This window comes from Tachypleus tridentatus, unplaced genomic scaffold (assembly GCF_004210375.1).
Source record: "Tachypleus tridentatus isolate NWPU-2018 unplaced genomic scaffold, ASM421037v1 Hic_cluster_1, whole genome shotgun sequence".
Classification (NCBI taxonomy): domain Eukaryota; kingdom Metazoa; phylum Arthropoda; class Merostomata; order Xiphosura; family Limulidae; genus Tachypleus; species Tachypleus tridentatus.
Genome location: NW_027467777.1, coordinates 12,234,979 through 12,248,882, shown reverse-complemented (window position 1 = coordinate 12,248,882; position 13,904 = coordinate 12,234,979). Strand labels below are relative to the sequence as shown.

General features: G+C 35.2%; 1 long non-coding RNA gene across 1 annotated transcript; it reads left to right on the top strand.

Moving 5' to 3' along the window:
• Positions 1–799: 799 nt before the first annotated feature.
• Positions 800–2,991, top strand: LOC143241800 (uncharacterized). The gene is made up of 2 exons (XR_013022283.1): positions 800–1,011; positions 2,766–2,991. It is a non-coding gene; the product is annotated as an uncharacterized LOC143241800 (long non-coding RNA).
• Positions 2,992–13,904: the final 10,913 nt, after the last annotated feature.

Here is a 13,904-nt window from a genome sequence, read left to right as displayed (position 1 = left end):
ATTTGCTTTTATCTACACATGAACCAAACAAACCCTCATACGAAATGTTGTGAAGATTTATCAACAGGGTAAAAAACAGCCACAAGAACTGCAATGTGCAAAACTGAAATTTCCCACAAACCTTCATATCAAGTTTTCTTACCATTATTTCACCCTTTATAGAATAATTTTCAAAAAATTTGGTATGGAGTTTTATTGGGTCCATGAGGAAAATGCATACACGATTTTAGTCTTGTATTCTGCGGTTATTATACGTGTAATCCTGTTAATTATATATATACTACTATGATAGCCTATCCAAAATCACGAAAAACAATTGTTGAATGATTAACAAACATTATATAATTTAACTAAAACGAATTTGTCTCTACCAACAAAATGCACCTACGTTTTTCATCAGTATCTTCTTTAATCACCACATTTTCAGCGAGAAACTACGCAGGAAAATGAAATCTCTTCGTGAATGAAAGATTTATTCTGACGCACGGCTTAAACTGTCTAACGAAGGGGTTTTGCTCGTATCGTTGCAAATAATAATAAAATCTGTCATAGTCGTGTGTTTCACCAAATTTGAACTAATATTTCATTATTTTTCCTTGGCTTGCGGTTTTTCCAATTGTTTTTTTTTCTTTCTAAACGTCAGGTGATCAAACTTCGTGAGTCAACACTTCGATTGCTAACGAAACAATGCATTTTAACGACCTAGTTCACAACAATATTGACCATTGACAATAAACAACTTTGACTAACACTGCCCTCTGGAAATAAATTTATTGCTTAGCAAGTGAAAGAGGCAAAAAGTATTACGCAGGTCTTAAGAAATAAAATGTGTAGGCCTACTTGCTACTTCGTACACTGTAGTTTCTCGCGAACTCGTATATTGTTTAATTTGACAAAAACTGTTTTGTAATTTAACGTAGGTAAGAGATGTTATCAGCATATTCTTAGCCTAATTTATACTGAATCATAAACGAGTTATTTGCTGAAATTTAAAACGCTGATGAATCCGAGGTATGTAAAATTGAGATAATTGATGTTTTTTAAGGCTTAGAACTTATGTATAATAGCACTCTGTTCGTCACACGCGTTTTCTATGGTTACATTGATCTCAAGGTAATTGCTAATCAACAAGTGTATTATATTGGATTAGGTTTAACACTGAATTCCAGCGAAGAATAGCTAATTTTTTTATATTCCATTTTTTTTAACAATATTCATTTAGAAATTGATTGAATATCTCGTTTTACCTAATAAAGACCACACAGAAGTTTGAACAAAGACGGTTCTTTGTTTTCGAGATACCGTAGCGAGCAACTGCTACTCGTATGCCCTAATTCAGCCTGTAAGTTTGCTTAGTAGGCCCACCACGGTTAACTAAGCTACATAGCTATGATTTACATACCACAGGCGAACGCTGTGAATATTTATTACACTACAACTAAGTGAAGGCACGTGGATAGCATATGAAGGATCATCGCCTGGAGAAAATTGCATAATTCATTAAGGAGAAAATAGAGATAAATTGCATCTAACCTTTATGTATATATATTAACAACATAATGATAAATTCTTAGCTCAATCTGTGTTTGCCCTGGAGTAACATAGACTGAGTTGTCATTGAGTTTTCTGTTTTGCTTTTTCTATATATGAGCAAATTGAGCTACAACATTACTATATAGCGATAACATTAAATAGTGATGAATAAACTGCAATTTTAAGATTGACATTAAGTGAAAATAATAATTATGAAAAGGAAACAAGTACGTGTTTTTTTTTTACACACACACACACACATATAATATAGTAGATGTTTTTTTGTTTTAACTAATCTTGGGAAATTGTTTAAACTGTATGTGGCACTATTTTTTTTTAACTATCATAAGTAATTCTAAGGTGTAATTATAATGTTATTAAAATGTCTCTAAAACAGAATTCGCCAATGGTCGAACAGCATTTGTCGTGACGTTGGTAAAGGGTAAACCAATGAAATATTTAAAGTAAGTTGTTACATTGGGTTGTTATCATTAAAATACAAGTTTGCAACACTCACTATCCATAGCTTTAGTATAAAGGGCGATATATTTTTAAAATGCTTCTTTTTTTAAAAAAAAAAGTATTTTGTTTACTGTTGTTTTTTAATTCATAAAGCAAATTTTACTTGTAGCACATTACATGACAGATATAGGAGACGTTTCAGAACCTTCAACTATAGTTGTCAACTTTGTTAGTTTGTCTCCCGCCGAGACAGTAGTAAGTTTACGGATTTACAATGCTAAAATTTGGGGTTCGATTCTCTTCGGTGGACATAGCAAATAACCCGATGTGGCTTTACTATAAGAAACACACATACACACTCGTTTAGTTAATTAAGTACATTTTCACTACAAAGCCAAGTGCTTAACATGCTCAACTCACAATCTGCGAGTTGCGGGATCGAAACTTGCCGCTGAAGGTGTAGACTTTATAAGTGTGTAATTCGTAACAACCATTCTCAGTTTCTGAGTAATACCGACTGAAACTGTACCAGATCTTCCTCGATAATTTCTCTGTATTGTTTTAAATGTTTGTTAGTGTTACCGGCGACATGCAAATATTTCAAGTTTTCCTCTGTATATCTTTATTGTAATACGCTTCTTCCAAATCAACTCCCTCTAGTGAGGTTACGGATAGAAAAGAAAGTGAAATTGGATCACGAGACAGATTTCACGGTAAAATTTAGATACAGTTTTTTTATTTATTTAAAATCACTGTTTAACATCATGTAGGATACTGCGGTCTTGTGACAAGCTTGACGGTGGTGAGAGAAGCCAACTTCCGGCTGACGTGACGGCAAAGGGGAAGAAACTGTGATCAGATTTCAAACTACCAATTCCCTAGTGCCTAACGACATCTACCAAGAAGTGGAAACTACATAGTATGTACTTCTATCTATCTGTATGTCGATCGAAGTGTCCAAGAAACATTTTATTAATAAATCATTGTTTGTTTACCCATACTAGTACGCTGCCAAATTTCTTTATTTTTTAAAATTCAGAAAATATCTCCAACCTACTTTTGATGTGTGACAAGGTTGACCATTTCTTCATTTTTACTTGTAGGCTGTTTTTAAATCGTATACTAGTACGTAGCGTACAAGCGTGTTTGATATGTAAGACAACATTTCGTTATATGAGAAGCTGTTAAGCCTAATATTATCGATGTTATACATCAATTGTATACATACAGAACAACACTGCTTTTATGTTAGAGATAAAAATCTCTAAGTAAAAATGGAAATTTAAAGTACATTTTACAGTTTTTGCTAAACTTTGACATGTTTATTTCTACCGACAGTTTCTAAAAACTAGAAAAACCGTTCATAAGTACCAAGACCTTTTGACTGAAGTTAAGCGTTAATAATCTGAAACATTATCTGTGTTGCAAATCAACTTTGTTGTAATTATATTGATACTACATTGTTAGATCGCTTGTTTTCAGAAATTAAAATGAGGCTACACAAGGGCTGCCTTGCGCTACTCGGCCTTAATTTTCAAATTGTAGATTAGAAAAAAGCGGGTGCCACAAAAAAGACAAATGTTTAGCCACAGTTGTCTGAACGAAAAGCAGGAATATGTTTAGTAAGAATAGGCAGTTAAAACTAGTGTATATATAGTACTAAATGTATAAACAATATGTAAATTATATATGTACAAAGCAAATATAAGTAATACTTATAGCACAAATAAACAGACAGTAAATAAAACATGGATTTGAGATTTTCTACTGATGCAAATAACAAAAACACAGGATCAATTTTTTTTTTCAACTGTTATAAGAACGGTAGGAAGTTGGGCACAAGGGTACATTAATTTCATGGTAATTAGAGATTGTCCAGGCATAAAGTCAGTAGAAGTTCAAGGTGTATCAATTTACTGGTAACTGTGTTACCATCGTTACCAAGATGACACTACTGTCTGTTCTAACATTTAAAGAGCAACATATATTTAATTCAGCTGAGTAGAACTGACATTATATAGATGGCTATTCATGTGACTAAACCATAATACTGTATATTTAGGGCTATATAATTGTTTGTTATAATTCGATGTTATGTGATACATAGACAATACATTGTTTCTCTTGTCTATTCTGTTGTACAAGATTCCATAATATAATACGACGACGTCTTTCCCGATAACAGCTGGTAGATACTTCGCCGGATTTTACAATACGTATATCTAGGTCTCAGACCTTTGAAAGGTAATGAAATATTCTCCATGACAACGTATTATCAAACGTGTTAGTGGATGCCATCTTGGAATTTATTAGTTCACGAAGATGTCACATGTCATGAAGGATGCATCATATCTGTTATTATATTTTTATTCATATCTGTAAGAATTAATATATATTATTTACCTTGTTCCCTGTATACACATGCATTACCAGCACTTAGCAACTGAACATTTTTCGAATTATCAGGAAGCTGTAATTGGGAATAGCACTCAGGAGATTATTGATAAAGTATTCGGGTTTTAGAGACAAAAGTGACCCTCGGGTTACTTACCGTCTGTCGAACGTCACGAGCTAATGAAGCGAAGAGAGAGAAGGAACTTTTGTACGTGTTCGTTCAGGAAACGAACAAAGCACCCTCTGTCTGAAAACTTTGTAACAAACCGCTCGTTAAGCTGATTGTTTAAACATCAGGTCTTAATTTTCTTTAAAGAGGTATTGAAGTTGTTGAAAGTTTCGAGCAATCAACGATCATGTACTAGAAAAATAACAAGCTAAGCCTGAAGTTCGTAGTATTGTATGTAGACGAGAGGTGTCGCCACGAACATCTCTCCCTATTCTGATTATTTAATGTTACCGTCTTCTAATTAATTAGAAATTCGGAAAGTAGTCCCTTGAGAAATGTTATTGGAAGAAAACTGTGTACGTCAGTTCAGACAGCTTCCATCTGACGATAAAATCTGTAATATTGATAACACATTTCGTTATACATACATTATTACATTCCAATCAGCCCAAATTTCAATATATAGAAAATAATACGATAAATAACTTGCATATATAGTAAGGGGTCATATTTACTGTATGACGTCATGAACCAGAATTGTTCTTCTTATTTCTTAGGCTCAACTGGTAAGAAATGACTTGAGAGAATAAATATAAAACGGTTAATTTCTATTTGTAGTAGGCCTACCATAAATGACGATTTTCTCTGGTTGATCTGGTGCAGAGTGGTTTCCTTGTGTCTAGACGGCCCGGCATGGCTAGGTGGGTTAAGGCGTTCGACTCGTAACCTGAGGGTCGCAGGTTCGAATTCCCGTCGCACCAAACATGCTCGCCCTTTCAGCCGTGGGAGCGTTATAATGTTACGGCCAATCACACTGTTCGTTGGTAAAAGAGCAGCCCAACAGTTGGCGGTGGGTGGTGATTACTAGCTGCCTTCCCTTTGGTCTTACACTGTTAAATTAGGGACGGCTAGCGCAGACAGCCCTCTAGTAGCTTTGCGCGAAATTAAAAAACAAAAAATTTATCGAATCAATACTTTGACAATTATATCATTCTCACGTGATATCATATTGTATTCATTCGATCCAACGTTATTCTAACGCGATCTCAAGCTATTTTTTTCATGCCACGATATCATTACGTAATCCTCTTTTATTCTTAATTGACTTAATGTTATATTATCCTTTTCTTACCCTATATTAACCTTACTCTATGTTGTGTTCTCTCTTGAAACTTTTTAAAAACACGTGTAGATGTAATTAGGAAGTTAATCCTTTTGAATAAATCAATAACAAGATGATGATATGTTGGTGGTCGCCCACAGCTGCACTGTTCAGGGTTCAACAAGATACGGACTCCTTATTAGTGGTCACTTGCTGACGTTTCTTTCCACAGACGTTGATGAAGCCATGCCCATCTTGTTCACTATGACGTGTGATGTGACAGTGGACTGTGAACTTACTCGTGTCAACACTGGCATCATGAAGAAGATGAATTATAAGTAGTAATTGGCTTAAAGAAACCATGTCACTTTGAAAGAGCTTTGGTGTCATTAAGACTGATGTCAAAGGGTAATGACCTACGGTCTTTCACCATCTGCATAAACCGACTTAGATCTCTGAAATTCAACGGATAGATAAAAAGTCTCGACTCCGAATGTGATACGGGATAAAAAAAATATTAATTATGAAAAGGTTTTCGTAAATTTGTACTTGTTTATCACGGAACACTTTGAACTGTGCATAGCTCATTAAGAAAACACAACCGCATTCAAATTGACAAAACAGACACCGTGTCAGTAACACCAAAACAAATAGCATTGTAAAAAAAAATTACAGATACAACGAAAATACTACGAAAACGTACATACTTACTATGCAAGAAACACTGTATATTTACTATATAGGAAACATAAGTTGTACATTAATCATATAGGAAATACGACATGAAACTACATTTCACGTACAGTGAATATTGCAACAAACCTCTACGTTTACCACATAATGAATATCGCAAGAAACTGTTCATTTACCATATGGTAAACATTCACTATATATACAAACACCACAATAAAGTGAACAATGAACGTGTAGTGCGCATAACAACAAACTGAACAAATACTGTGTTCTACACACAACAATAAACTGAACAATGAAGTAAACACCATACAGAAAACACAACAATAAACTGTATATTCATTATATTGTAAACAAAACAATAAATTGTACCTTCATCGCATTATAAATAACAATAAACTGTACATTCACGATATAGAAAACACAAAAATAAATTGTACATTCATGATAGAGTAAACACAACAATGAACTATACATTCACCATATTGTAAACACAACAATAAATTGTACATTCATGATAGAGTAAACACAACAATAAACTATACATTCACCATATTGTAAACACAACAATAAATTGTACATTCATGATAGAGTAAACACAACAATAAACTATACATTCACCATATTGTAAACACAACAATGAACTGTACATTCATCATATTGTAAACACAACAATAAACTGTACATTCACCATATTGTAAACACAACAATAAACTGTATATTCATCATATAGAAAACATATCAATAAACAGTACATTCACAATATTGTAAACACAACAATAAACTGTACATTCACCATATTGTAAACACAACAATAAACTGTACATTCATGATAGAGTAAACACAACAATGAACTATACATTCACCATATTGTAAACACAACAATAAATTGTACATTCACCATATTGTAAACACAACAATAAACTGTACATTCATGATAGAGTAAACACAACAATGAACTGTACATTCATCATATTGTAAACACAACAATAAACTGTACATTCACCATATTGTAAACACAACAATAAACTGTACATTCACCATATTGTAAACACAGCAATCATTTGTACCTTCACCATATTCTAAACGCAGCAGTTAAGTGTATATTTATCATATAGGAAACACAACAAGAAACTGTACATTCATAATATAGTAAACACAACAATAAACTGTATATTTATCATATAGGAAACACAACAAGAAACTGTACATTCATAATATAGTAAACACAACAATAAACTGTATATTTATCATAGAGGAAACACAACAAGAAACTGTACATTCATAATATAGTAAACACAACAATAAACTGTATATTTATCATATAGGAAACACAACAATAAACTGTACATTCATAATATAGTAAACACAACAATAAACTGTATATTTATCATATAGGAAACACAACAAGAAACTGTACATTCATAATATAGTAAACACAACAATAAACTGTATATTTATCATACAGGAAACACAACAAGAAACTGTACATTCATAATATAGTAAACACAACAATAAACTGTATATTTATCATATAGGAAACACAACAAGAAACTGTACATTCATAATATAGTAAACACAACAATAAACTGTATATTTATCATATAGGAAACACAACAAGAAACTGTACATTCATAATATAGTAAACACAACAATAAACTGTATATTTATCATATAGGAAACACAACAATAAACTGTACATTCATAATATAGTAAACACAACAATAAACTGTATATTTATCATATAGGAAACACAACAAGAAACTGTACATTCATAATATAGTAAACACAACAATAAACTGTATATTTATCATATAGGAAACACAACAAGAAACTGTACATTCATAATATAGTAAACACAACAATAAACTGTATATTTATCATATAGGAAACACAACAAGAAACTGTACATTCATAATATAGTAAACACAACAATAAACTGTATATTTATCATATAGGAAACACAACAAGAAACTGTACATTCATAATATAGTAAACACAACAATAAACTGTATATTTATCATATAGGAAACACAACAAGAAACTGTACATTCATAATATAGTAAACACAACAATAAACTGTATATTTATCATATAGGAAACACAACAAGAAACTGTACCTTCATAATATAGTAAACACAACAATAAATTGTACATTTATGATATAGTAAACTCAAGAATAATTTGTACTTTCACCATATTGTAAAGACAACAATAAAGTGTATATTTTTATATAGAAAACTTAACAATGAATTGTGCCTTCATCATATATCAAACACAACAATAAATGGTACATTCACCATATAGTAAACACAAGAACAAATTGTACATTTGTTATATATTAAACACACTAATAAACTTTTCATTCACTTCTAGTAAACATGACAAGAAACTGTACCTTTGTGATAGACTAAAGACAACAATAAACTGTACATTCACCATGTTGTGAAGAAAACAACAAACTCTGTATTCACAATATAGTAAAGACAAGAGTAAAGTGTATATTCATTATATAGTAAACACAACAACAATGAATTGTACCTTCACCATATTCTAAACAAAACAATAAACTGTACATTCAGGGTAGGGTAAACATAACAATAACTTGTACTTTCACCATATAGTAAAGACAAGAGTAAAGTGTACATTCATTACATAGTAAACGCAACAAGAAACTGTATATTCATTACATAGTAAACACAACAATAAATTGTAATTTTACCGTATTATAAACACAAGAAAAAAGTGTACATTCATGTTATAGAAAACACAACAATAAATTCTATATTCACCATACTGTAAACACAAAAATAAACTGTATATTCAGCATATAGTGAACACAACAATAAACTGTATATTCACCATATAGTAAACCCAACAATGAATTTTACATTGTTCATATAGTGAACACAACATGTTGTCTAGCGTTTATTTGCGCAAAGTAACCAGGCTATATGCGCCATATAGCCGGTAAAAAATGAACAATAAAAGTAAACTTATTAAAATATGTAAAAGGAATCATGTTAAAACAAAAAAAAATTCAATTTTTGAATTTAAACTTAGGTAAAACTAATGACCCTTAAAAATGTGAAAACACAACTTAGGTGGACAGTGTCACCATTGCCAATGACAGTTTTTAACGTCACTGTTGATTCCTTTGTAATGACATGTTTGAAATGGTACCGTCACTCACGGTAGTAACAACAGCATGAGAGTAAAATATGGACTATTGTGACTTCAGTGTCACACTAACCTCTCATTGGTGCATCAGTACCGCATAAAAGAAAACGATTCATTAAAAAACTTTGACCACTGTGTAGCCTAACCAGAACAACAAAATGGTGAAAGAATAACAGAAGGTTTGATTTGGAAAAGCTTGTCACTACTTTGTTCACTGTCAGTCCACTGCCAATTGGAGCTAAGTGGAGCTTTGAACACAGGATTGTAGTCCATGTATGGAGCAGGCATGGCAAATATAGCACCAAAGCAGACAGGCTTAGCTGTGGTTTCAGCGAGCTTGTTACCACGAATACTGACGTTGCTTGGTGTCCAGAAGAACTGGATAGAAATGGATGGTAGAGAGAAATGGACCAGTATCAACGATAAGAGGATGGGAACTAACGTGAAGCAATTCCAGAGCCAGTAGAGAACTGAGTCAGTATAAATAGTACAGTTTGTGTACTGCACTGCTTCTACGTTATCCAGAGCGAAAGGATAACGTAGAAATGGCGTACAGTTCAGCGGTGAACACAGAAACTGTAGAGGGGATCTTGTGTGCAACCACTGAATCACAACAAATCTTTGCAGAGCCCACAGTGTCACCTTTCAAACCATCTGTATAAACGGGAATGGAAGGTTGTTCGAAAGATGTCCAGCAAATAGAAGAAAGGACTTCCAATCGGAAGTATCTCCCTTCTTCAGATAACTCAGTGGAAGATCACATTTGAGGATGTTAATAAGCCATGGTGGGATGGGCTGATCAGTGGAGACAACGTCATCTAAGGAGAGACCCAACTCAGCCAACTGCACCTGGATATGAAAGCCAAAAGTAACAATGGCGGACCATCTATTTTGATAAAGCATGGCCCAATGAGGAAGGAAAACACAACCTCAGGTGAAATGCTGTGGTAAGGATTGAACATTAGAAGTATAAGTAAAGACAGTTACAAACGGTGGAGATGTATAAGAGGTTCATGAGACTCAGTGTACAAAGTTCGGACTGTAGAAGTGCAGAAACCCTTGTGCAGAGCTGAAGCCCACGATAGTGAAGAGGGTTGAACATCTTTAAGGCGGAGATCGAAAAGAAAAGACGAGCAAGGTCTTACACAGCAGCTCGTCAATGCAATTGGACGGTAATTTGAAGGAATGTTGAGATCCTTTCAAGGCTAAGAGAAATGGAGAACAATAGCATGGCGCCAAGCATCAGAAAAATAAACATTTTCCTGCCAGATCCAGTTAAAGACCTCCAGTAGGACAGCAAGAGAGGCAGGAGAGAGATGGCTTAGTATCTCATATTGAATATCATCAGGTCCAACTGATGTACTGCCAGACCGATGAAGAGCAAGCTTGAGTTATACCAGTGTAAAGGGGTGATTATACTCATAGGGACGACCAGCCTAAAAGGAAAGAGGCCATTGCTCTGCCCGCGTTCTGATGGCTAAAGAGATGGGGAATGAAGCAGAAGTGCTGGATGCACGAGAAAAGCTTTCACTAAGAGTATCAGCGATGCTCTGTGCATCAGCAACTTCGTGACCATTGAATAGCAAGGTCAGAAGGGGAGCAAAAGTGAAGGGGAATGGATGGAGAGATCAGTAGCAGTAAAAACTGACTAGGTGCTTGACAATAGGTATAATAACCAGTATTGAAGAAAGGTAGTAATATGAGAACATGCTCTATACGGAGTGATCCCTCTCATTAATATCAGCACCATTAAAATCATCCAGGATTAAAAGGGAAACGGCAACTGTTCAATGAGAGCATCAAGGTCTGATTGATCATAGGTCTCTCCAGGTGACAGGTAGAGAGAACAAACTGTGGTGGTACGAACCAAGGAAACACGGATTGCTACGGTCTTCAAGTGACATATACAGAAGAGCACATGCTGATCGACCAGTAGTGCCACCTTTCCATACACTCATCAATCAAACAACTTTTCATTTCTGTAAGAAGAAACTGCCGAGAAGTGACTGCATTGGCAGGTTTCAGAAACGTTTCCTGTAAGGAGAGATACACAGGCTGATAAGAATCAGTTATATTCCTAATGTCATCTATATTTAAACGGAAACCTCGACAGTTCTATTGTATAAATCTGGCCATTTTATTTACGTGAAGAACTGGGTGGAGAACCTTTCAGTTTATGATCTCGTTGTTTTTCGTTATTACAAGGAAGTCTTTGGACCTCCGTGGATTCTACCCTAGATCGAATGGGCAGGTTTCAATCAGAAGAAGTAAAGTTCATCGACTGAAGTTGAAAATGAATAATTGTTCGAGTTCTTTGAGCCATAAAAGATCGACCCAAGCACACACCAAAAGCTGGAACTGGAGGAAGTGGACGCGAGTGGAAATATTGGTCAGTACGGAGATTGGAGCAGACATTAACTCGTCCACTCTCTTAATCACGGAGGGCAAAGACTCTTCACATAGTTGGAGGATGACTATAATGAAAAGATCTTTCTGCACTCCCAGTGTAGCAGTGGAATGTGCAAGAACAAAAGTAAGAGGGGTGAGACCCTCTACAGTTAACACAATTAGGGGCCGTTTTGCACTCGTATGCACATTGGTTCTTGCCGCTGCAATGAGCACATGTGAAGGAACCACGACATGATGTCTTTGAGTGAACGAACTGCTGACATTGGACACATTTTAAAGGGTGTGAAATATATGGACATACCTTACAATTTAGATAATATGCCTTGATGTTGGCAGGTGGTCGTGGTGATGTAAACGTCAGAATTAGGACGTTGGTCGGCAGCATAATTCCATCTTTGTGAATGGAGATAAGTCTCACTGCAAAAAGTCCTTGGGTGGAAAAACCAGCAAGGATCTCTGATTCAGGAATGTTCTTCAAATCCCTCTCAACAATAATTCCTCGTGACGAATTTGAAGTAGCATGGAAAGCAACCTCAATGGGTATATCCCCAATGTTCTTCGAATGCAAGAGGAGTTCACTGTGTTTTGGAGTGGATGTTTCCATCAAGACTTCCCCAGAACGTAGCTTTTTGAAATACTCAGGATAGCCAGTAAGATGCAAGAGGAGTTCACTGTGTTTTGGACTGGATGTTTCCATCAAGACTTCCCCAGAACGTAACTTTTTGAAATACTCAGGATAGCCAGTGAGATGCAAGAGGAGTTCACTGTGTTTTGGACTGGATGTTTCCATCAAGACTTCCCCAGAACGCAACTTTTTGAAATACTCAGGATAGCCAGTGAGATGCAAGAGGAGTTCACTGTGTTTTGGACTGGATGTTTCCATCAAGACTTCCCCAGAACGTAGCTTTTTGAAATACTCAGGATAGCCAGTAAGATGCAAGAGTAGTTCACTGTGTTTTGGACTGGATGTTTCCATCAATACTTCCCCAGAACGTAGCTTTTTGAAATACTCAGGATAGCCAGTAAGATGCAAGAGTAGTTCACTGTGTTTTGGACTGGATGTTTTCATCAATACTTCCCCAGAACGTAGCTTTTTGAAATACTCAGGATAGCCAGTAAGTCCCTCTAGCACCTTCTAAATAAGAGAGACATTTGCACTAATATTTGTCTGATAAAGAATGTAATATCATAAAATGAAGTACAGTTGTTAAAGAAGTTAAAGATTGGTGTTTACAATCTTCAAGACGTAGTTGTTTACCTATGATCTGTTTTTACACAATTTCATTTTTATTTTGGGTTGGGTGATCCATAATAAAGAAAGAAATTTCAGTGCCAACTGACCCCACTCACCATGGAGCCCTGCGAGGGCTCTCACTGCAATACTAAACAGGGACACTGTAGCAGCGCCAGGGTTTCCTGAGCACTGTACCCAAACATTAGATCAGACTCAATATCCACAACACCCCTTGAGAACGTTAAACACTGGTACTCGGTTGACCTAGTTCAAGTGGACCAGTCGATTGATCTTGGGGGTCACCCTAAATACGCACGTGTACAGGAACGCAAGGTCAAAGTGGTGTGTTAGGGTTGAACCCCTCAAACACCAGGATCCTCTCTTCTCCTTCACGGGTCGCCACGTACGACAAACACGTGGGTGGATGTTTAGATCCTAGAGGAGTTAAACTGAAAGTGCAGAACCTTTTCTGGGAGGTACCCTCACTGTGCACAGGAATTCAAAGCGAGGGGGGTTGAAACGTATATTGGAAAATTCATCGTCCTTGCATGCGTTATATGAGTTATGGAAAACCTGCAAAGAGGATGATGTAATTTGGACATGACATTTTTGCTATGGAAAACCTTTACAGCGCCAGCTATTTGGTAAGACTTTTGTCAAGTTCTAGGTTCGTTGATTGTTATATACTATGGTGGTCAGTAAAGATAATTTTGATTAATATTTATGTT